We start from the raw sequence: 26,359 nt of genomic DNA on the forward strand, positions 1-26,359 counted from the left end.
GTGTTCCTGAAAATTTTGAATCCAATGACTTAGGTGCTTTTTAAGCAGTTTTGATGTGGTCTCAAAAATTAGCTTTTCTAAAACTTTTGGAGGAAACTTAAATGTTACAAATATGAAGACTTTCAGAAGGAAAAAGTGGAAACCAAATCAAATCTACTTAGAAAAGATTTGAAACCCAAGTAATTTGAATCCCAAAAATAATCAGTGGTTCATATCCTGCTCCAAATGCAAATCTTCCTTGCAGCCAATTGCTTCTGTAATATTCAGTGATCTCACTGTCAGACCACCACTGTATATTTTTTGCCACAATTTAAATAGGTTCAGCTTATGATCATAGCATCATAGAAAAAATTATAAGTGTTGGGGAAGTGGATTTAGGGAGAACTTGATACACTAAAGTTCTTCATAACACATTGATTTAAAAATGGTTGTAATAAAAATTCTTGTCTTTACAAGCAAAGGTAGCTTATGAAACTTCAATGGTTTTGAGTTTGATATCTGTTCTGTAAAATGGTGTTAACAATAATCATGCAAAACTGCTGGGATAATGAAATGCTGTGGTTGATATGCAGCGCAGAGTAAGCAATAAATATGGTTAGACGTAATTACTAACATGTGAGTGACTTCCAATTCCATCTGCATTCTGCTGTCCTGTAGCAATATTCAAGATGACAGTTGAGAAACATAGATGGTTGTAGTGTCTCTTTATCATTTACAATGTCTTAAACATATGGCATTGGGAGATAAAATGGCCTAAATATTTTCAATGTTTCCTCACGTGGAGAATTATAATATTTTGATTTGCTATTATTATATCATTCTTAATTACATGTTCATATCATACTTTTTAATTTATTCTCCCGTACACTACACCCTGAACACAGTTTCCCCTCTCCCTACTCCTCTCAGACCCTCCAGTGCCCTTCCCTCTCCCTCAGATCCAGTGCTCCCCCATTTCTCTTAAGAAAAAGAGCAGGTCTCCCAAGGATAGCAACAAAACACGGAATATCTAGTTACCATAAGACTAGGCACAAATGCTTATATATAACATAGATATCAATATTTATAAATGGATAAGGCAACCAAGTAAGAGGCAAAGAACAGACAAAAAGAGTCAGAGAAACCTCCATTCATGCTCTTAGGAATTCCACAAGAGAACCAAGCTACACAACCATAACATTTATGCAGAGAGGATTTAGCTCAGACCCATACAGGCTCCGTGTTCGTGACTTTTGCTTTTGTGAGTGCCTAGGAGTCTTGCTTAGTTGATTCTGCAGGTTATGCATTGTGGTACTCAGTGACCTTTCTGCCCCCTATAATCTTTTCTTCCTCTTTTAGACAAGGTTCCCTGAGTTCTGCCAAATGTTTGGCTCTGATTCTCTGCATTTGCACCCACCAGCCTCTTTGATGAAAACTGGCTAGGATGCAATCTGTGAGTATAAGCAGAATATCATGAATTGTGGCTGACATTTTCTTCTTATTGATTGTTTAATTAATTGATTGATTGGCCAGTCATGTTTGGCTCTATTCTAGGTCCCTGGGCTATCATGCTTAATCTTCTACAATAATATTCTGTGAGAACATTGCTCCAGATGTACTTTGATAACTCTTTTTTCCATATTGACCCTTTCCTATTTACTGCTTTCTTCATTAAGATATACTTTTGTCTGGGAAAGTACATTCTTTCTGCATTTTCCACATTTTAGAAGCAGGTTCATTGCTTTGAGTTTGTTCCCCACATTTTTCTAAGAAAACATTCTTTTAAAAATAGCCTGCCTTTTTTTCTGGGGCAGATACCACATATTTTTTTTTCCTCTCTAATATGAAAAAAAATGTGTTTCTATGAGTTAAAACACTTGATAGTTTTCCTTGCCTATACTTTCAAACATGGGTAACCCTTAAGCTTATGCTATTATTAAAGACAGAAGATACACAAATGGGCAACAAGTTCATGTCAAAATGTGAAGGATAATGAGAAACAAGGGAAATAAAACTTAAAATTCTATGCAATAGCATCTAAGACCCATGATAATAAGTATTACTAACACTAACAAAATATATTGGCCCATACTTTATTTATTTATTTTTTATTTCTTGTGGTCTACTGAATTTGGGCTTACTTTATCTTTGTTTTTCTATTTCCTTATGTGGCATCATTAAGTTATTTATTTGTTTTATTTCTGATATTTTCAAAGATTTATTTATTTATTTATGAGTATACTGCTGATCTCTCCACACACAAGAAGAGGAAATTGGATCCCATTACAGATGGTTGTGAACCACCATGTGGTTGCTGGGAAATAAACTCAAGACTTCCGGAAGAGCAGTCAGTGCTCTTAACTGCTGAGCCATTAGTCTAGCCCCTGGAATTGTATTCTTTTACAATAACATATAGATTTAAATTCAGAATTTTGCTCTGACTGAATTGAACTTTTTTATTGTAAGTAAGACCTTTGCAGATGTATTCAAAATAAGATGATGTAGTCAATCTATGTGGAAAATACTATGGAATATCAAATGATAAATGAATAAAAAATAGAATGGTAGAAGTAGTAAGCTGTTTATAATGCTTCAACATTAATGAACCTTAAGTGACTGGTTAAGTAAAGGAATATAGATACAAAAAGCCACATACTTTATAAATGGATTTATATGCAATGTCTAGAATAGACAATTATTCTTCTGTGTCAATCTTTGTCTTGGATCTGTGTGTGTGTGTCTATCTGTCTGACTGTGTATGTCTATGTCTGTGTGTATCTGTGTCTTTGTCTGTTTCTGTCTGTGTGTCTATTTGTCTTTATCTATCTGTGACTCTGTCTATGTTTGTATCTTTATGTGTTTCTGTCTCTATCTGATTCTCTCTCTCTCTCTCTCTCTTTCTTCTCTTCTTTCTCTCTCTCCTGATACTAGTAATCAAACCTAGAGCCTACAAGGCAGGCAGGCACTCTAGCAATGTGCTGTTTCACTCTTTTGATGTTTTATTTGATTAAGAAAATTGTTTTTGAGAAAAGTGTCAATTAACATTTATCAGAGAGACTGGCTTGTAATTTACTCTCTCTTTATGATGATTTCTAAAGATATGATAATGTATTTAAACCATGTTCCCCTTTCCTTTACTCACTCCGAATTGTTCCACTCACCCAGTGTGTTTATTCTAAAATCCTTTTCTGTTCATTTGTTAAAATAGTATGTTTCATTAATCAACACCCGCTGCTGAATGAAACTTCTCTAATGAGGACTGAGGACTGCATAGATTTAGAAAGAACTTTGAAATTAGTCTACTTGGCAGAATGATGGTGAAAGGGTCATCCCTGGGGCCTATGAGCTCTCCAGTAATGAGTTTTGGGACAGATTTACAATACCAGCCATGTGTTTCCTCCTTCATACCAGACCTTAAATTCAATCAGAAAGCTTCATGTTACCCATTAGCATTTGTTCTATTATGGAATCTATGGGCATATTTCATAGGACTTGAGATGGACAAGACTATTGGACTTTGGTTGTTGCTGTTTTCTCCAGAAACCTATGTAGTACAGTTTTTGCTATGAAAGCTAGCCACCAAGAAGGAATTGACCAAAGAAAACTTGAGGGCATTTGAAAATATCACATCAAAACATAAATCTATTTTATATGATTTTCACAAAATTTAATTGAAGTTACCCTACACACATTATAATATTCCTAGAAAAGCCAATGAGATGCCAAATTAAAACTCCAGTGCCAGATACAAAATACTTCCCATAGATCTGATGATCATGTGTTCCATTGAGACGCCAAACAATACAAATTATGACCATTTATCTCAGTTGATCATCAAAAGTTTTCAGTAATACATGCACTACTTGCTGGAGACACCACACAGTTTATTGATAGGACTTTGAGAAATCAATAGGAACTGACCAGAAGCTCTTCAGCTGTTGAACAAAGGCTGTAAGGTATGGATTTCCACCCATTGATCCCTGGTGTATTGAAACTGTCTTTTCATAGTGAATTACCTACTAAAATTGTACTTTCAAGATAAAAATCCCAATTCCATAGTGCATGAATGCAGAATGGCTCTAAATGTTTCCCTTACATTAGTATCAAAAATAAAATGTGAATAGATTTTTAGAGTAGTTTCATCTTAATAATGTGTTTTACTCTTGTCTCCCTTGTAATTTGACATTGAGTATAGAAGGACTGAAAAGTAGCATGTTTAGCATGCTGTCATCCCCAGGAGGTCAGCTCTTGTCACACACACCAGTTAAACAGGGCAGTGTTTTGAACACTCTACATAATTCCCCAGTCTTCTTTTGTCTAATAAGGAATGTTCCTGCGTCTCTCCAACACTTTGCAGTCTTTAATCTCTCTGAAAGTAATATGACCCATTGTGTGGTTTCTCCCTTGTCAAAGCAAATGTTCCTTAAAAGTCTTGCATTAAACATTGTCTTTCAATTCCAGAAGAATTTTAGTTCAAATAATGAGCGCACTACTACAAACTTTGCTTTAATTGCTGCATTATAATCTCCAGACTTGAAATACCCTGGAGACCCAGATATATAAAATGCCTTTCAGAAACAAAGGTGTGGAATTCATTAGAAGTGTGTTTTAAGTGGAAATGTATTTGAAACTCACTGAAAGGCTATTATTGTCCTTTGGGTATTTAATAACTTTGGGCTATTATTTAATGTATAACAAGTATAATATATTAAAAGAAAGTAAAAATAATGCATATAATTACAATTTTGAAGAATCTATCTATTTATATAGATAGATAGATAGATATCTTTCTATATATATAGATATATAGATATATACCTTTTTAAGGGAACAAATAAAATTAACAGCAGCTTTTTTATTTTTTTTTTTATTTTTTTTTTTTTTTGGTTTTTCGAGACAGGGTTTCTCTGTATAGCCCTGGCTGTCCTGGAACTCACTTTGTAGACCAGGCTGGCCTCGAACTCAGGAATCCGCCTGCCTCTGCCTCCCGAGTGCTGGGATTAAAGGCGTGCGCCACCACGCCCGGCAACAGCAGCTTTTTTAAAGAGCAGAGAAAAACTGAATCACTCCACAAGCCAAAAGCAATGATATTAACTTTTACTTTTTACATGTGGTGATTAATAGGCAGTTTTAGTGTCTCCTTAGTGTAACTGTGTTAATTATATACTTATTGTTCTGACAGAAATACTAGAAACATTAAAATATTTATATCAAATCATATAAGTCTTTAACAAAAAGCAAAGGATTTGAGTACCAAATCTTGTGGTATATATATATATATATATATATATATATATATATATATATATTTGTCTCCAGTCTTACTGTTAATCTAAAAGTGCTGTCTTTCTTCTATGATCTGCATTCTTCCCCTCACAGTTAAATCAATGGTAAAAATTCTGCACTACTTACCAAACTACAGTCACCATATTAAGAACACAATATTTGGGCCACTTTTCTTATTCCATTGAATCATGCTGAAAATCACTTCTTAGTTAACTTACACAGGGACGGTCTGAAATTTGTACAGTTCTCCATCCCTCTTATTCCCCTCTTAATTACATAAAAATTACATAAAAAGCTATGTCATCTAAATTAACTACATGGGTCTGGATAAAAGGCAGAAGAGTGGGGATCACACCATGTTGCTGAATGTATTAATGGCTTGTATGTATTATTTTTCTTTGATGTCTTAATTTAAAATTATTTTTTTCCCGAGAAATCATTTGAAAGGAAACAAGTAATCTTCAAAGGAAATTTGTAAGTTGAGCTCATCAAAGTGCCCATCAGCTAGAAAAACATTTAACTGTGGGTGACCTGAAAATCCTCATAATGGACCTTAATCCCATAAAATGGACAAACAAAGCTAACAGCATGCATGAACTTGGTGAGAAAGCCCTCCTTTGCCAATCAAGCAAACAAGGCCTCCGTGCTTTATGAAAGAGCACCAATCAGCTGCTGATGAGAAATCCAAGGAGTTAATATACGGTACCTCCTTATATCCTGCTGAGAGGACCTATGAGGTATGAAGAATGGATGCCCAAATAAAGTAACAAGAAATTGTGTTATCAAGGCTCTTGTAAAGCTAACCTGTCAGCACAGAGAATAGCAAAAGATAAAAACATTCTGTTAGCTATAACTCACACGCACAGATCACAATTACAAATCCTGGGTTTGGCAAGGTAGCAGCTGATGGCTAGTGTCTGAATCCATGCATAATGGCCAGTTCTTCATCTCCAGCAGTGAAAAAATAGGATGGAAAAAAATAATAAAATAAAAATAATTTTGTCACAATTTTTATTAAAACTTTGTAATCTACCCATCCTTTATCTTTACAATATGTTTAAAAGGATTCATGTCATATGAAGAACAGATTATTGTCCCCTTTCTTTTTGTTCTTATAGAGAAAAATCTCTAAATCAAATACATTCATCATAGAAAAATCATGTTGCTCCCCTCCTAAATACAATACTATATTCCTCATGTCTAGAAAAATTCTATACCCCAAGTAGATCCTATATGAACTGGGATGATATGAAATGGTTTCTTTGAAAAACCTAAGAATACACTCATCTGTTCTTACTAGGTTAATATCTACAACAAAACTATCACATGAGTAAGATGGTGTTTATCCAAAGCATTAAAAGTTTGCTGAAGCAAACTACATATAGGGCCTTCCCTAGATTCACACACAGACACACAGACACACACACACACACACACACACACAAAATCAAGATAACTAGGCAGTTTTACATATGGTCACATGCCTCTTAGTAGTCCAGTACTCAGTCTCCATCTGAAAGCCCTGCTGCTACACTGTTTCATTGAGTCATAGGAAAACATCTGTACCATTGGCATGTGGGATTTAGTGTGGATTGTCTTGAATTAAAATTTTATCTCTACAGCAAAATTATTATTTCATAAAATTATAAAAATTCTTTTGGTGCCTTCCATGGTGATTATGAGTTTCTAGATTTAGAAGGCTGGGAATATTTAAAGGTAAAAGCCATTTTGTAGGTAACTATTAATATATTTTATGAATGAGAATGCAAAAAAATAGTAGAGGGTTGGACTTGTCTTAAAAGAAGTGAAATAACATTTTTAATTTTATTCATTTGCAGAATAGATTCAGTTTTTAATTCAATTTGAGAATAGTAATTAATAGGAATGCTATTTAAATGTTCATCACAACAAACTACAGTTTATATATAAGAAAAAAGGAAGAAAACAGCAGAGGAACATTGATTTGAGTCATCCTTTGGGGGCAATGTGGCCTTCTCCTACATTGTAGAAGTTTCCCTGAAATGGTGCCTTGTTTTTATTCCAAGCTGCATTTCCTCCTTCAGGAAAAGGATCTGTTTTATATTTCAGGCTCACAGACTAGAGAAAGCATACTTGTGGTAAAGCCGAGGCAGTGGGAAGTAGGATGTGCTCCGAACCTATTCAGGGGTAACAAATCAAAACCAGACATAGGTTTGGTTTCAAAAGTAGGTTTTTATTATACAGGCTTTATCTAATGTTGGAAATACTGAAGAGCTATTAGACTGAGGTTTGGATAAGAATGGAAGAAAGCTAACAGACTATATTTTTGCCAAAATATTGATTTACATTCCATAGAAAGCCTTTTATTTGTTTTACTTTTTTCTATATTCATCGAAAAAGAAACATGTGCCTGGTATGAATATCCACATAGGACAAATTATGAATATGGTGTTTTGAAAGAATGAATTTCCAAGAAAATTTGAATTTGATTTAGTAATGAAACTTAGCTCCTGTTATAGGGATTTATTCTGTGTTTGATTGAAACTCATAACAGCTAGATATAAGGTCACCTCTATCTTTTAGATCAAGCTCACAAAAAGCTGCAAATTTTAAGTTATTGGTTTCAAAATAAAGCACAGACCAGAATAACTTTCTTCTATGAATTATAAACATGGAAAACCGCTACAGAAATGGCATCACCATCCTCCACATAGGAGCAACTGAGCTACAGATGAAAGCAGAAAATTGCCTCTGTTCTTTGTTTCCTATTCATTTCTGTTTTTAGAAGTGATTTCTCAAACAAATTAGGCAAACCGACATTTTTGGAATTTAGAAGAAAAATTTACTATCTTATTTTACATTTTATATAAATTCTTTCTTATAAAATCTATTGTTCATGTAAAAATAGCATATGAGAATTACTTCTTTCGGTATGAGTTATCGGGTTCTGGCAAGGTGAAATTAGGTGTGCATAATATTTGTGTCATTTTGATTCGTGGAGAAATATCATAATCGTATTTTCCCCTTTTGTAGACTATTTTCTGATGTGGCACCTGCTCTGTCTCATAGGTTGAACTAAAGATCAAAAGGAAATTAGGCCTTCGGCCTTTCATTCCTTGTATCTTTCCAACATACCCAGTTTGTCGGAACTTATTCTACATAAAAAAAACTACTTCTTCTTTGTAAAAGCAGAGAACGCAGGAGACATACCTGCAATTTTTTCTTTTTTTAATTAATTATTCCATTTGTTTACATCTCAAATGATATCCCACTTCCCAGTTAACCTCTACCAACACCCCATCCCACATTTGCCCTCCTCCTCTCCTTTCCCTGTATGAGTGTTCCCCCACCCACCCACACTCTCCTGAACCAGCATCCCCCTACTCTGGGATATCAAACCTCTGGGGACCAAGGGCCTCCCCTTCTGTTGCTGTCAGGCAAGGCCATCCTCTGCTACCGATGGTTTTGGAGCCATGGATCCTTCCAGGTACACTCCTTGGTTGGTGGTCTAGACAGGATTCCTGAGTTCAATCTGATGGTTGGCTCCAAGCATCCACACCAGCATTGGTCAGTTGCTGGTCGGACCTCCCAAGGAACTGCTGCACTAGGTTCCTATCATCCTGGCTTTCATCTTGATGTGACTCACCGAGTCATGTGTGCCTAGGGTTTTGATTTAATGGTAGAATGCACATGTATCACACATGTAGTTTGAGGCTGAGATCTCAAGACTTCACATACTCAAAGATTCATCTTAGTTCCAATTAATTTTTCAGTATAATTGAACGACGCTAATAAACATGACCTAAATTAATTATAATATTAGAATTTCATTCAATGCATCTAAATTATTTTAATACATTAAATGTCAAATTGACACAAATGTATGCTATAAGTAGTAATAACAGTTAAAGATAATTACAAAAGTAAAGTCTTACTTTATATGTAAGTATAATGTAGTAACAAATATGACAGTTAATGCTCAAACCATAGAGTCCAAATTACATGAAATAAGAGAAAAATTATTCTGAGCTTATTGTACCATTTAAATACAAGGCTCTGTAACCAAATTCTAGGGCCCAAACTCTATTTTTTTCAATGCTTGTGTGGAAATAACTGGCAATAAAAGAATGGCAGAAAAGTTTTTGTAATTCAAAATTACAAACTTTTAACTAAATCAAAATTAAATAAGACAAATCAACAACACAAAATTAGAATATTACAAAGCAAAACAAACATTTAAAGAAAAGAGTCAAAGGAAAAGTACAAGAACACAAAATTATAGATGCAAAAACGCACACTTGTGCAAACTCAGGAATTACATGAAAACAAAAACAACGAAGACCAAAAAACTGGAAGCTATAATATACACACGAGACCTGTCGGGTAGGAATAAAAATAAAACAAAACAAACTCCCTGACTTAACATTATGAGATAACAAAGCCGCCAAAATACTTTTGAGTTCAATTTTATGTTGGCACCATGGGCATGGAACTTCTTGACTCTAGCTGCATATGTATCAAAAGATGGCCTAGTCGGCCATCACTGGAAAGAGAGGCCCATTGGACATGCAAACTTTATATGCCCCAGTACAGGGGAATGCCAGAGCCAAAATATGGGAATGGGTGGGTAGGGAAGTGGGGGGAGGGTATGGGGGACTTTTGGGATAGCATTGGAAATGTAATTGAGGAAAATACGTAATAAAAAAATATTAAAAAATATAGTGGTGTGTTTCCCCAGTGAGACTCCAGTGAAGAAACAAATTCTGCATTTGCAAGGATCTATCAGTTGTAAATTGCTTCTAGTGTAGGGATGGAGATTTGTGTCCATTTTTTTATGGAAGTGTCCTATCTGGTACAGATCTGTGCAGGTCTGATGCGTGCTGCCACAGCCTCTGTGAGTTCATAAGAGCAGCAGCCTTGCATCTAGAATGACTTGAGTACTTGGTGTCCTGGATTCTTCTGGTTCTTATATTCTTTTGTACTCCTCTTTCACATAATTTCCTGAGCCACAAAGGAAGTAATATGGTGCACACATCCTGTTTAGGATCAAGTGTTCCAAGATTTCTCACTCTCTGTCTATTGCTTGGCTGTGGGTCACTGTATTTTTTCCCATCTGGCTCAGGAGAAAGTTTCTTTGATGATGATTGACCAAGGTTCAATAAGTATAACACACTATCTTTAACAGATATCTTATTTGCCAAAATATAATTCACTATTGAATGTTTAAGGTATATGTACTAATTTAAATACTTCAGTGTCCACAATACACTGTTGGCATACAAAAATATTTATACTGATTATTAATTGCTGTCTATATTATCTTCTTTACAGGTAAATGTTTAACCTGGTTGCTACACCCATGAATGAAATTTTACAAAACCTATTTCTTGCTGATATAATGCTACAGCCAAAGCATAAAAATAGTAGGCTAAGGTGGAATTTTATGCACTTTTCTGAACGTTTTGATTTTCTTCTTTACTTAACTGTTTTTATTACTTTTATGTTTCTATAAAAATTTATATAAATATAATAATATATTTAGACATGGTGTTTTCCCCCAAAAGTATCTGAAAAAATAAAATAAAATGAAGTTGCATATAAATGACTTTGCAAATCCTGTGGTTTCATGTACCTGGAGATTTCAAAGCTGAGGCAGACAAAATAGATTTCATCTTCAAAGAACAAAGTATTTTCTGTTATGTCTCAGTCAGTAAATCACTTGTTTTTCCTTAAACTAGTTCAATTCACTGGCCAGCATATCAAATTATTCTGCTATCTCTTATTCAGTTAAAACGTGAGCGCAACATTTTTAAATAATACAAGGTGACTATCTTAGCTTTTCCACAATCTCTTGTATCAGTATCTGACAGGTCATGTGAGTTACCACGATGCATGGATTTGAAGTACCTTTTTTCTGATTTTTCGTGAGTGTATACATCTTACTGCCCTCAGTTAATTTTTCATAGCCTTACTTTATATTTATTGTTTAATAATTCTTTTTTTAATTGATTTTTTATTTACATTTCAAATATTATCCCTTTTCCTGGTTTCTCCTCTGAAAACCCCTATCCTCCCTCCCCCGCCTTGCTCACCAACCTACCTAGTCCTGTTTCCTGACCCTGGCACTACCCTATTCTGTGGCATAGAACCTTCACAGGACCAAGGGCCTCTCCTCCCATTGATGACTGACTAGGCCATCCTCTGCTATATATACAGCTAGAGCCGTGAGTGCCACCATGTGAGTTTTTGGTTTTTTTTTTTTTTTTTTTTTTTTTTGGTTGGTGGTTTAGTCCCAGGGAGCTCTGAGGGTACTGGTTAGTTCATGTTGTTATTCCTCCTATGGGTCTACAAACCCCTTCAGCTCCTTGGGTACTTTCTCTAGCTCCTTCATTGGGGACCCTGTGTTCTGTCCAATGGATGGCTGTGAGCTACCACTTCTGTATTTGTCAGGCACTGCCAGAGCCTCACAGGAGACAGCTATATCAGGCAAGCTCTTGTTGGCATCCACAATAGTGTCTGGGTTTGGTGGTTGTATATGGGATAGATCCCCAGGTGGGACAGTCTCTGGATGGTCAATCCTTCAGTCTCTGTACCACACTTTGTCTCTGTAACTCCTTTATCTAAGAAGGATCAAAGTAATAATAATAATAATAATAATACACACACATATATATACATATATATATATATATATATATATATATATATATATATATATATATGTTTTTTCAAGGCAGGTTTCTCTGTATAGCTCTGGCTGTCCTGGAATTCACTCTGTAGACTAGGCTGGCCTCGAACTCAGGAATCCATCTGCCTCTGCCTCCCAACTTCTGGGATTAAAGACGTGTGCCATTCTACCTGTCACTGTTTCTTTTCCTACTCCTCACATACACCCCACAATTTTTCTACCCAACTTCACATATTCCTTCTGTCTATTCCCAGAGCCCAGATATTAATACCAGTATGGGCATTAGTATAGGTTCATTCTCTGGAGCTTGGGCAGCCTACCAACAGCCATACTTCAAAATAAATTTCGTGTCTTACTTGGCTTTAGATATTACCTTTACACAGCTCAGAATCATTGTATGCTGCTTCATTTGGCCAATTCCCCAAATCAAATTCTTCTGTAACCATATCTGTGAGAGATTATCTAGATTGATATTTCATATGGGAGAACACCTTCCACTGTGGGTAGCACTGTCCTTATACAAATAAGGCATAGTATATATAAGCAATCAAGTCAAGCATGAGCCATAGTGCAAGAAATCACAACGGTTGGTTTCTGCTGTGAGTTCTTGCCTTTCAGTTTCTCCCTTGAATGAGTTCCTGATTTCCTAATTTCTATCAATGATGGATTGTGATCTGGAGCTGTAAGTTGAAATAAGTCATTTCCTATACAAGTTACTTTATGTAGTAGCATTTATCACCAGTAACAAGAAAGTAACTGGGGCACTGATTCTCCCTCTGCAATTAACACTCAATTGCCAATAGCTCCTCAGGTAGGGCTGAAACTTGTTGTGGATTGCTGTCTGTACACAGGTGAGATTGGATGAAATCTTAATTAGTCAGATAAGGCTAGAGCCTGTGATTGGGCAATGGAAAAAAAAGGCAGAGCTGAAAGATTTAGAGAGGGGACTAGGGGGTGAGGAGGAAGGGAGTGAGGGAGAGACAGAGAGACAGAGAGACAGAGAGATGGGAGAGACAAGATGGTACTGAAGGAGAGGAGGGGAGATGGCTGTTTCCGGTGCCTAGTGGACCATAACATGGATTGATTGATTTTTGATAAATATATGCTACAGAAACTTCACGAGTCCCTCCCACCTTCATGCTGGAATTTTTGTTGGATTAAACCTGTGGCAGGTTTTGTCCATGTGACCACATCATGTCCACATATGCAGAAGCCCAGCATGTCCTTAATACACTGATCAATAATACTCTTCAGTAGCTTCTTACAAATTTTCTGCCCCTTCCATGATAACCTCTGAGCTTTGGTGAGTATGGTATGTTATTTTGGAGTAAACACTCCACAGTACCTTATTGTCTGCAGTCTTACCATTTTATATCTTCATGGTAATTACCATCTATTACAAAAGATGCTTATCTGGTGATGGTTGAGAGCTGAACTAACAAGTGAGTTTAAGATAAATATTTAGAATGTAATTTCATTCAGCAGAACAATTTAGCAGGCATTCATGGAGAACCTAAAATTCTATGTTGGACTTATGATACCTAGGATCAATAACCTAGTCACAGGTTATTGGTTAACAGTGCTAGGTATTAATTCCATATTCTGGAGCAGGTATTGATTCAAATTCGATAAATATTTCTTCCTCCTATGAACTTTGTGCTACTATTGCACTAAAGGTTAAGCTTTGCCAGACTGGTCATTATTATACTTTGGAGGGTCCACAGATGAGTAAGACAGATATGTTTCTTCCCCAGTAATATTCATAACATATTCTAGCACAACAGCTAGCTAGTATGGATCATGCTTCTACATGAGTACCAGATTCATATGCCCAGAATTTTGATTCAAGTATGTGGTGTCTTCTTCAATTGTGTCTTAATCAACTTCAGAAAGGAAATAAAGAACATAGATAACCCCCTGAATTACTTTGGGAGTTTATGGGCCACCATCAACCTATAGTCGAAGATGGTAACTCACGTATGCCACTACGATTTTAATTTGCTAGTCTATGGGGGAACGCCAGGGCCAAAAAATGGGAATGGGTGGGTAGGGAAGTAGGGGGGAGGCTATGGGGGACTTTTGGGATAGCATTGGAAATGTAATTGAGGAAAATATGTTATATATATAAAAGAATGACATTGTAAGTAATGAAGATTCTGTAGACAACAAGATATGTTGGCTATACAGAAATATTTTCATGTCTCAGCTAGTCTCAGAGATGTTCCTATGTAGTGGGATCAATATGCGTCACCTGTTTTGTTTTTTGTGTGTTTTTTTCTTTGTTTCTTCCTTTGTTTCTGCAGTCAAGATTTTCAGGAGGTCTCCCTGGGTCAAATCTAATCTTTATTAATTTTGATGGAATACATAGCTTTTTTTTTCTCCTGTTGAAGCAAAGACAAAACCTCTACCCAGTGCAACACAGATTCTGCTTTCCATTCTAAAGTTAAGAAATACTTAAAATAAATATGTTGGTTTAATTCAGCATTTTTCATTAAAAAAAAGAAATGTTTAAACATTTGAACATGTATTGCTATGTTTTTACAATGTATTAAATTTTTTGAGATTTTATTCAAAATAAGTGTAGCATGGCCATCGTTGATCACAATTGTCAACTTAAAATGTGACTTACAAAAGATCTAAAGCTATTGAATCAACCAAGAAGATGCTCTCTAGTATTTTCCAACTAAAGTACAAAAGACATAAATCATATTCAGAATCAGTAGTCAGGTAGATGAAATCCAGCAATGCTTGGGCAGTGTGAAGGCAAGAAAGCATACTAAGAAAAAAGTAAACGTTCAGAAAGGAGCATAGGGAACATTGAAATAGGAAGCCATTCTGTCTGTGGTTTTAACTTAATGCTTGACAGAAGTCTTCATTGCCTCATATTATTTAAATTCACAATAGAAATTCGGAGTAGAAATGAGTCTACATGAGATACACAATGTGACACAAATGAGCTTATAGACAATTAGGGCACAATAGAAGGACAGTAAGTGTACATTCTGAAGGCATCATTTTTTTTAATTTATTTTTTATTAGGTATTTTCCTCGTTTACATTTTCAATGCTATCCTAAAAGTCCCCCATACCCACCCCCCCAATCCCCTACCCACCCACTCCCCCTTTTTGGCCCTGGGGTTCCCCTGTACTGGGGCATATAAAGTTTGCAAGTCCAATGGGCCTCTCTTTGCAGTGATGGCCGACTAGGCCATCTTTTGATACATATACAGCTAGAGACAAGAGCTCCGGGGTACTGGTTAGTTCATATTGTTGTTCCACCTATAGGGTTGCAGATCCCTTTAGCTCCTTGGGTAATTTCTCTAGCTCCTCCATTGGGGGCCGTGTGATCCATCCAATAGCTGACTGTGATCATCCACTTCTGTGTTTGCTAGGCCCCGACATAGTCTCACAAGAGACAGCTATATCTGGGTCCTTTCAGCAAAATCTTGCTAATGTATGCAATGGTGTCAGCGTTTGGAAGCTGATTATGGGATGGATCCCTGCATATGGCAATCACTAGATGGTCCATCCTTTCGTCACAGCTCCAAATTTTGTCTCTGTAACTCCTTCCATGGGTGTTTTGTTCCCATTTCTAAGAAGGGGCAAAGTGTCCACACTTTGGTCTTCGTTCTTCTTAAATTTCATGCGTTTAGCAAATTGTATCTTATATCTTGGGTATGAAGGCATCGTTAATAGTTGCCTGAGAGAAGAGCGTGTGTCGGAGCCTTTTCTGAGCACAAAGAGTAAGGGGTGGCTTTCAATACGCACATCATACAATCATTCAGAGAAATTCAGTGACTGGAAGAAAATCCCAAAAGGAAAACTAAAAGTAAGACCATGCTCTCAGTAACTTCCCAATATTAATGAAGACCACAGAGCAGCTATATAATATTTTTAATATGATTTAAGCAAAAGTATCCTGGAATACACAGCAAAACCAAGGCCAAACCCCCGTAAATCTCCCTTGTCTGATTCGATTACTGAAAATTTAAGATAAAAATATCTAGGAAAAAGAATTTTAACATCCAGAAGATCCTAAAGGAAAGCTGTGCTTTTAAAAACGTAAATGGTTTCAATTTTATATACTTAAAACATCTATTACAGGTTTAAAAAAAATACGTTCAGTATCTATCTATAAGCATAGGAAATTTAGTTATTTAGACATCACAAAGTGTTCTCAAGAAACTGAGCAAAACCAACAAGCTTAAATAACATTGAGTAGGATTTATACTATAAAAATGAGATTTCCTGTAGTGGGGGCTGTTAAATCCAAGAATAAGGGATAGAAGGAAGCTGTACTTTTCTTTGAAGGGGGAGAGAATTAAGGTAGCTACCCATCTGTCAGGAAAGTTTAAGGCAGGGTGAATGGATTAGGTGACCTTTCAAAATTACTTCCATCCCAGAATGTATGATGTCACTATAAAGCAGCAGGCCCGGATGGGATCATGGGAAGAAGACACTAACTCTCATGCTTGCTTGTGCTATTTGTTGAAGACAGGAATTGTGAGGTGCCTTGTTTGAAACAATCATATCTAATGTTATTAGATTTGAAATAAGGTAGCTTGGGCAACTAATATTTGTACCACTGGATTGTTCAGAAAAAAAATTGAGTTCCATATTTTGAGTAACCTCCATGAATTATGTGCACAAACGTACTCTTAGTGAGCCATGAAAGGTGTAGCCTGGCCCCTACTCCCAGGCATGATGGTAATTTCTCTGCCAAGTTGTTAGAAGCTGCTGCCACACACTTGCAGAGATATGAACTCTGCTTTGCCTTCTAAATCTCAAATACCAAAAGCACTCCTCTCAGGTCTGAACATACCGCATTTAATAAAAATGCTTTCTGTATCTAACCATTGTGTGCATTCCTAGGCCTGCATGGCAATAGCATAGATGGGGACTTTCTTGAAGATAGTACTTCATCTTATTCGTATCTTCTTTTTGCTGACTAATTTAACCAAATAAGATTCTGGGATCGCCAGTTATACCCCCAGCAGTTGTCAGTGCAGAAGCACACTAAGGAGATACCTACAAAGCATACTCTTCTACTTCTGTTTTATATATGTTAATTTGTCATTTTAAAAAATCCCTACCCTAGATTGTAACCTGTTTTTCTAAGTTCCACTTTTATAATAATGTTTGGACAAAACTTACTGAGTCAGAGAGATTGCATATATATTATTTGCTCTTTATAGTCGAATTGAGCCAATGGAAAACTCATGACTTCTGAACGTGTTTTTTTTTTTTTTTATTCTCAAATATCTGAAGGGTAAAAATTATTCTGAAGGTATAGGCATATATCATTCATGCAGAATAATAGGCATGCCTGTGCTGCTGTTGTCTAGAATGGGCATGCTCTATTAATCAACCAGAATTTCTTCTCTCATGGACACATACACATGCTGAATTTAAAATGTGTTGCCCTTACATCACCATGAGTTTCAAATGTTACAAAGGTAGTGAGGAATTCTCTGATTTGAGACAAAAAAAAAATCCTAAAATTGTCAAATTCTAAAATTGTCAAAACCATGTGTAATAATTAATCCATGTAAAAACTGTTCAGTTATATGTATATATGCACCATACTACATTAAAAACAAATCATATAGCATGACTCTTAAAACATGCTGTATCATGTCTAGTTGTACAATTTTTAAGTGTCCATACTCTGAAATCTCATTGTTTAAATCCTAGGAAAAGTTTGTTTATATTCAGAAAAATGTCCGAATAGTATAATGATGAATAAGTCTTAAAAGGACTTTTAAGTGGTCTATCACATTTTTTTTTCAGAAAGTGTGCAAAGTTTTTTTTCATTTTTATTAGATATTTTCTTCACTTACATTTCAAATGCTATCCCCAAAATCCCCTATACCCTCCCCCTGCCCTGCTCCCCTACCCACCCACTCCCACTTCATGGTGTTCCCCTGTACTGGGGCATATAAAGTTTGCAAGACCAAGGGGCCTCTCTTCCCAATGATGGCCGACTAGGCCATCTTCTGCTACATATGCAGCTAGAGACATGAGCTCTGGGGGTACTGGTTAGTTCATATTGTTGTTCCACCTAAAGGGTTTCGACCCCTTCAGCTCCTTCGGTATTTTCTCTAGCTCTTCCATTGGGGCTCCACTGGGGCTCCATTGGGGGATCCATTAAAGTGGAATCATACCACTCTCCCCTTTCCTTCTTTTAGTCCCTCCCATCTACTCTAATTAAAGCGTTCCTTTGATCCCTCCATTCTCAATTACATATACTCATATTCTTTGATTATTATTGTTACACTCATATATAGGTATATATGAACTCTATATGTTGAGCCCAGTTTTGTTGGTGGCATACATATGACTTCAATGTGGACCACTATTGTTCTGATTTCAATAGAGCAAACATATGTCATATATTTATCTATCAATGTTTTCTCAAATATTGGCTTAAAATTTTCAAGATTAAGTTCAAGTAAGCAGGAATAATGACAGCCACAGAAAATACAGCTAAGGTTTAAAATACTGTTCAGGATAAAATTGTGAAGCAAAACAGTGACTGTGAAAAGCATAAATTAGCACAAATAGGAAATATTTCCTGAAAACAAGTGTGTTTATTTGTAGTACATCTGTAGAATACATTGGAAGAAATGTGGTATATTTTGCAGCTTATTTGGAAAACAGTGTAAGACAGAGATAGCAATGCTTTCTTTTACATAGCATTATTAATTTTGGTTCTCAGAAGGGACCGCTGGGTTTACAATCTCATTAACTGATTCATACAGAATTCTTAGGGCTGGAGGCCTAATAGAGGCTCCCCTGTTTCACAATACTAATTAAACTAATCCACACACCTTTAATGTAGTGTAACTTCCAATAATTTTTTAGGGTCAGCTGTCACGTTGAAATCAACTGTGCTATTGTCAGCATTACTAGAATGTTAGTAATATTGTGAGCTACTCTCAAGTTCAATAGTATGTGATAGACCCTTGTTGTTTCAGACGTCTTAGAAAATGTTTTGATACATTTTACCACAAAACTCATTACTAACTATTGATTATATATTTTATCATATAACTTCTACATACCAGCCCATATAATACAAAGTACAATTCAACTCACATTCATTATTTATTCTAAACTATGCATTTAAAATTCGAAGATTCATGCATGCTTAGGCAGCATATATATTAAAAATGGAATGATGCAGAGAATATTAGCATGGCCTCTGTGCGAGGATTGTAGGCAAATTCTCGAAGGATTCCATATTTTTCTCAGGAAGTCTTGGGGAGGTATTAGGAGAAAGATTGAGGAACACAGGGGATAGAGACTCAACAAGAAGGTCCACAAGAAGACCAACAGAGTTAACTTAATTGGACACTTTGTGACTCACAAAGACTGAACCATCAATTAAGCTACATGCAAGAGCTGGATCTAAGCACTTTCCTCCCCTATAAACATGTTGCTGATATGTATCTTGGTCTTTCTGTGACTTTCTCCAACAACTGGAGAAGGGGCTGGCCTGACTTTGTTACCTGCCTGTGGATTCTGTTCCCCTAACTGGTCTGCCATTTCTGACCTCACTGGGAGAAGATATGCATAGCTAGTTATGCCTAGCTACAGTAACTTGAGGTACGAGGTGGGTTGGTGCTCAGAGGGCAGAGGTGTGGTGAGGAGAGAGACAGCATTACAGGAGAACTGGGAAGAGAGGAAAGGCTGTGATAGGGGTGTTAAGTTAATAAAGTAATGGAAAAATGAAAAAAAAATGAAGATTTTTTTGGGGACTCTTCATTGAACCTCGAAACGGAACAAACTTTGTTCCTTCCTCTGAAATCACTCAGTCCTCCTTCTAGACTACCCCGATTGGTTTATGTCAACCCCTAGATACCTAGAAACACTTTATACCTGGTACTACCAGTGGCTACAAATAGATGGGATTCAGTTAGCTGATTCACATTATACTTCCTGTCCTCCATTGTGATTTCTCCTTTCCCATCTTCAGCCCTGTAACAACTTCCTTGAGGGGCCCTTCCTCCTACCTCAGCTCAGCTCACTGGAGACTCCAAAGTCTGCTCTACATCCAGGATTCTTCTACCCCTTTCTATCCTGTTTCTTCAGATTAGTCATTGTCCTATTGCAACCTTCTTGTAAGAATTCCTTCTCTCATCACACCTTCAACTCCTTGAGGAAAAGTTTAAGGTCCCACTTGCTCTTTCCTGCATCCTATCACATCATCACATCCTACACTCCTATCCCTACTTTATTCATTTCTGCCACTCATTAACGTACAGATATACTCTCTAGAAGGAAACCCACACTTTTCAACAATCCAGAGAGGACAACAGAAACAAAGATCCAGAGTATCGACACAAGAACAGATATCAACACACAGAACCACATCGATCATTGTAATTCCTAGAAGCCAGCACAGATACAGAAACAAAAATTACTAATTTTATATGCCTCCACCAGAACCTAATAACCCTAGCACAGAAAAGAGTGGATGGATAAATAAGTTCATGAAAACACAAGCAATGGAATGAAATAATGAAAATAATTCAAGATATGGAACTAGATTTTAAAAAACAAGTAGAAAAAGACTGAAATAAAGCTGAAAATGGAAAATTATCAAGTCAAATGAAATCCTCAGAATTAAGCTATACCAATGGCATAAAAATTGTGAAGGAAAGAACCAAATATTCAGGACATTTGAAACATGGTAAAATGACCAAGTCTATGAATAAGAATAAAAGAAGAAAAAGAGGAAACCCTGATCAAAGACACACAAAAAAGATTTTTTTTAAATAAAATCACAAAGAAAACTTACCAACTTATAGAAGGAAAATCTTTGAAAGATATAAGAGGCATAGAGAATATCAAATAGAAAGGACCAGAGAGGAAATTCATCATGAAACATAAAAATCAAAATACTAAACTTAAAGAACAAAAAAAGACTACTAAAGACGGCAATGGAAAAATATCTGGTAACATATAAATAAAAACACATTAGAATGATACCTCATTTCTTAGTGGTATTGTAAAAGCCAGTAGTTTCAAGAAAGATGTTCTAGAAGGTTTAAGATACCAGGATGTTGGCTCAGATTACAATACAAAGGAAAACTATCAAAACTAGATGGAGAAAGGCAGAAGTAAAATAGTAAAACCAAATTTAAGCCATAAATAGAAAAAAATTAAACCTGAAAAAATAAAACAGGCCTGATAAACACAAGGAATACATAATCTCAGAACAACAAATCAAAAAAGGAGTAAAATATGCCCACAGCATTAATATAAGAGTAACCAACAAACACTTCTCATTGATAACTCTCAATATCAATTGTGTCTGTTTTATAATAAAAAGAAAAAGACTCACTGTGGGAAGCCACATGTGCCGTTGCAGAGTGGCACAGGCTTCTGCTGGCCACCACACATACATAGGCAGGAAAGTTTTTTGCCAAGATGAGGTTTTGAGAATTAACCAAAATTGACCAATCAGATGAGAGAGAATTTGACCAATCAGATGAGAGAAAAGTTAACCAATCAGATGAGAGAGAAGTTAACCAATCAGATGAGAGAGAAATTAACCAATCAGATGTAGGCATGCAAATGAGGTGGTAAGCATCAATGAAGCACAACCAATCCGGGTGTGAGACACGCCTCTCCTAGGCCTATATAAAGCAGCACCAGTGCTGGGCTTGGGGTCTATTTGCCTCTACAATCAAGCTCTCCCAATAAACGTGTGCAGAAGGATCCTGTTGCAGCGTTGTTCTTGCTGGTCGAGTCGGACGCGCGCAAGAACTTGCAAATTGGATTTGATAACAGGATCCCTTTCTTCTGCTGAGTCCAAAGAACACACTCATTTATCAATGATAGATGCAATCACAGAGTGAAAGAATAGAAAAATTTTCTAAAAAAAATCAGGTTAATCTGATAATATAGCCTTAAAATCTAATGTAATCAGATGGAAGAAATTACATATCACCTACAAACATTCCACAGAGAGAATATTGTAATACTAAACATACATAAAAAATAGAACACCAAGTTTCATAAAGGAAAGACAACTATGGCTAAAAGTCACATATTGACCTTCACAAAATGACAGTATAGGTGATTTCAATATCAGACTCTTTTTTTTTTTTTTTTTTTTTTTTTGGTTTTTCGAGACAGGGTTTCTCTGTGTAGCCCTGGCTGTCCTGGAACTCACTTTGTAGACCAGGCTGGCCTTGAACTCAGAAATCCGCCTGCCTCTGCCTCCCAAGTGCTGGGATTAAAGGCGTGCGCCACCACGCCCGGCTCTCAATATCAGACTCTTGACAAGAGACAGGCCATTCAAACAAACAAAGAAACAGACAAACAAGCAAACAAACAAACAAGCAGAAGAGTCCTCAAGTTAAAGAACATCCTTAATCAAGTGTGCCTAAAAGTTATTTAGAGCACATTTCGCCATTTCGATATATATATCAAAGTTTTAAGTATTTAAATTTCTTTAGATTCTGTGAAAATAGTAAAACAAAACAAAACAAAACAAAACAAGTAAAAGAACTGCTTAATTTTAAACAGTAAAAGAGTTTTCTTGAAGCCTGTGTGAAATGATAGTTTCTGGATATGTCATGCGATAAAAATTCCTGTGGTGTTTTTCTAAGGCAGACTCAGATGGTGCTTTGCTTAGGCAAGACCCTTTTGGAAGAGGAGAGATGTTTGGAGAGAGTAGAAATTGCCTGCTATTTTCACAATGGACAGTGATGACTTTGATTCTCTTGCATAACTAGCCTTGCAATGCTTAGTTGGTCTCCTGTTTTCATCTTTGCTGATCTTCACTTCTTTGAGTGAGGCACAGCAGGGAACTTCTGGTGTCCTAGTTGGGCCTGGTCTCTAGCACTGACTCATGCCCATTCCACAAAGGCCTGGCCATTTCCAGTGGATTGTGCCACTGCTGCTGTTTCCTGTTTGGTATCTCGACACTACCGAATTGGTCTACTGATATTCTGACAAACAGAGATGAGAAAAATGTCAATGAACTACTTCTAAGCAGCTCCACATCTTCTTGTCCTATTTACCATCTTTTCTCCCCTACCTTTGGATGGTGGGCTAGAAGGGATGTCAAAGCATTTGAGAAGCTTTACTAAAAGTAGATTTTGCAAGATCAAAGTCTACAACTGTGGATAAGTTTCAATGACGCCTTAGACTTATTAGGAAACTATGTATCAAAATTTTAGTATCACAAAATAAAAGGACCAAATATCAGTGAACCAGACATAAGAATGAATTTCTGGGAAATGGAGAACAGATGACATAAGACTAAAGAGGAAACATCAACCTAACACAGCTACAGAACTATTCGGGAAAGCACGCCATGCTATACTACAAACCCATATCTAGGACAACTGCTAGCCAAAACCTCCAAGTGCCTGTCATTCTGCATAAGCATTCTTTAGAACCATTTTCTACTATATCATTACAATAACTATTAAGCATCTTGGAACTTGATGAGTAATAGCATCGGGAAACGGATGAAATTACTAATGGTATTTAGCTCCATTGTGTTGAATAGAAGTAAATATAATTGATACACTACATTTATATTAATATTGATACAATATTAGTAAAATGATGCAATGTTCAATGGCTATTTATTTATACTAATGCACTTAGAGATTTTTTAAAGCCAAAAGAGATTCCAACTGTTTCAGAATAAACATGCCTGACTTCACATGGAAGTTTTATATGTTAACACACTTGAGTATGTGTGTTTATATATATACATTGAGCAGAATGGATATTTTCTAGGAAAGGTAAAGAGAGGACTGTAGGCAAGACATTAGAGATTTAAACGTATGAGTAGAATTTGGTAATTTTTCCCTTCAATAGGCATTTGATTGTACACAGCAGATGCTGCCAGGTTAATGATCTGAAGAGAATTTGAACAGAATGTATGAAATTAGGTACCGTGAGATAATTGAATAAATCATTGTTAATTCTTTAGGCTCAAGCTAATAAGCTAAAGTGCTTAACCCTAGGGAGCAATCTTAAGGAAGAACAGAGCTTGCTTCAATTCACCATAACTTTCTTTCTTTAAAAAAAAGTATAATAGATTTTTTTATTTTTAAAAATAAGATGAAATAAAATAATAAATAAATAAATAAAATAAACATTTTTACCTTAAATAAATTATTCCATAGAGGGTAACCATATAGCTTTATTGATTCTCCTGTCTCTCTGCCTCCTTGAGCAAATCCTACCAGCATGTGCCACCACTACCAACTCTATCTAGCATTCTTGTTGTTTTTTAATATTTATTTATTTATTTATTTATTATAACTCCAGATTCTATTCCCCTCCAGGTCCATCCTCCGACTGTTCCACATCCCATACCTCCTTCCCACCTCTCTGTCTCCATGAGGAGAGGATGTCACCACCCCACCCCAATCCCTGGGGTCTCGAGTCTTTTGAGGGTCAGGTGCATCTTCTCTGACTCCATCCTGGCCCAGAAATCCTCTACTATATATGTGTTGGGGGGCCTCTGGTTGTATGCTGCCTGGTTGGTGGACCAGGGTCTGAGAGATCTCGGGGATCCAGGTTAATTGAGACTGCTGGTCCTCCTACAGGTTTAAGAACAAGGACATCCTGAGTTTTGAAGGCAAATGGATGGAACTAGAAAATATCATCCTGAGTGAGGTAACTCAGACCCAAAAAAGACATGCATAATGTGTATGCTCTAATAAGTGGATATTAGGGAGGGAAAAGGACAATACCCAAGATTCAGTCCACAGAACTAAAAAAGCACAAAGATCAATAAGCTGAAGGGCCCAAGTGAGGATGCCTCAGTCCCTCTTGGGAGGGAGAAAAAAGCAACCACAAGGGGGGAGGGGGAAATGATCTTGAAAGGAAAGGGCATGTAGGGGGAGAGGGGAACATGATCTGGTATTGGGTGAGGGAAAAAGGACTGAAGCCATCAGGGCCAGCAGAAAGAATGGAAGCAGGCAACCTCAGGAGGTAAGAGGTTGGAGGATCTCTCCTGAATGCACCGGGAGGTGAGAGACTCTCAGCACTCAAAGATAGGGACCTTTGATAAAATACTGGACAGTAGGGAGAGGGAACATATAGAGCCCACCTCCAGCAGGAAGACAGGACATCAAGTGAGGGATGGGCTTGCCATCCCACAGTTAAAACTCTGACCCATAATTGTTCCAGTCTGAAAGACTTACAGGGATGAAAAGGGAGAGGAGCCTGAGGAAAAGAAGGTCCAGCAACAGGCCCAAAGTGAGATCTAGCTCAAGGGTAGGCCCCAAGACCTGACACTATTACTGAGGCTACAGAGAGAGTGCTCACAAAAAGGGACCTATCATGACTGCCCTCTGGAAGACCCAACAAGCAGCAGAAAGAGTCAGATGCAGATGTTTGCACTCAACCAATGGACAGAAGCTACTGGCCGTGTAGTTGAATTAGGGAAAGGCTTCTTTCATATTAAGATATCGATTTTAGTTGCAAATCTCAGATTCCTCCAGGAACAGAGATAATTTAAATAACACTTGAATATTAAATATAAAATTCTTAACACAGATTTAAATAATGTGACTTCACATGAAAAAGAACCTAAGGAGTAAGGGAAATTAATAATCACATTATTAATTTCATTGTCAAAAGATGATGAAGAACAGCCAGAGAAGTTACAGTGATAACACTATATACACTGGAGGGATTATGATTAGATTAATTTTTCCTAAACAATGTAAAATAAAAATTGAGATCTAAGAACGATAGTGATACAGGATAACATGTAGAGTTTTTCTAACATGTAAAACAAATAAATAAATAATTGTAATTAATGAAATACAAAGAAAACTAATGACTGGGAGGCTGCTTAAATGGAAATAATCGAAAGGATTCTTTTCTGGGGATGAGTTTTCATTATAACTTAAGTTACCCAGCAAGTTTCCAAAGGAAAGAAACAACCAAGAGCCCTACCCAACTATGATGCCTATGAACTGCAACGACCACCAGCAAGGCACAAAACCTGAAGGGTGGAGTAGTGGCATGCATACATTGGTGATAGTCAAGTAATTCTGGTTCTACTTAAATCATGCTCAACAGGAAAGATACCGTGTCTGGTATTAGAGACCTAACTATCTACCTAGAGCGAATGATTTCTTGGATATACGAGCAGAAACATCTACAACCACTTTTGTATACCAGTACAATCCCTAACTACTATCTAAATTTTTTAATAGCCTCAATAAGTGTAGTCTCTTCATCAATGTGTAAAGACCATTTTAGAAAACCTAAACCAATCAAAATGTAGTTATTAAGCCCAGTCCTAATGTATATATCTTATGCAGTTCTTGTACTGTAGGCCAGGGATCATTGTGGAAGACAAAGCAGGCATATTGCAAGAGCCAGTGTATCATAGAGTTGATAAGATTGTGCCTCCTAGTAATGTCAGCGTATCCAT

The 26,359-nt window shown here is 36.5% G+C and overlaps 1 non-coding gene across 1 annotated transcript; it reads left to right on the top strand.

Annotated features, from left to right (window-relative positions):
- The first annotated feature begins 19,077 nt into the window (after positions 1-19,077).
- Positions 19,078-19,180, top strand: LOC115029829 (U6 spliceosomal RNA). Its single transcript, XR_003835386.1, has one exon. It is a non-coding gene; the product is annotated as a U6 spliceosomal RNA (small nuclear RNA).
- Positions 19,181-26,359: the final 7,179 nt, after the last annotated feature.

Source organism: Mus caroli, unplaced genomic scaffold, assembly GCF_978045245.1.
Source record: "Mus caroli unplaced genomic scaffold, Mus_caroli_1 scaffold_18, whole genome shotgun sequence".
In the NCBI taxonomy this organism is placed as follows: domain Eukaryota; kingdom Metazoa; phylum Chordata; class Mammalia; order Rodentia; family Muridae; genus Mus; species Mus caroli.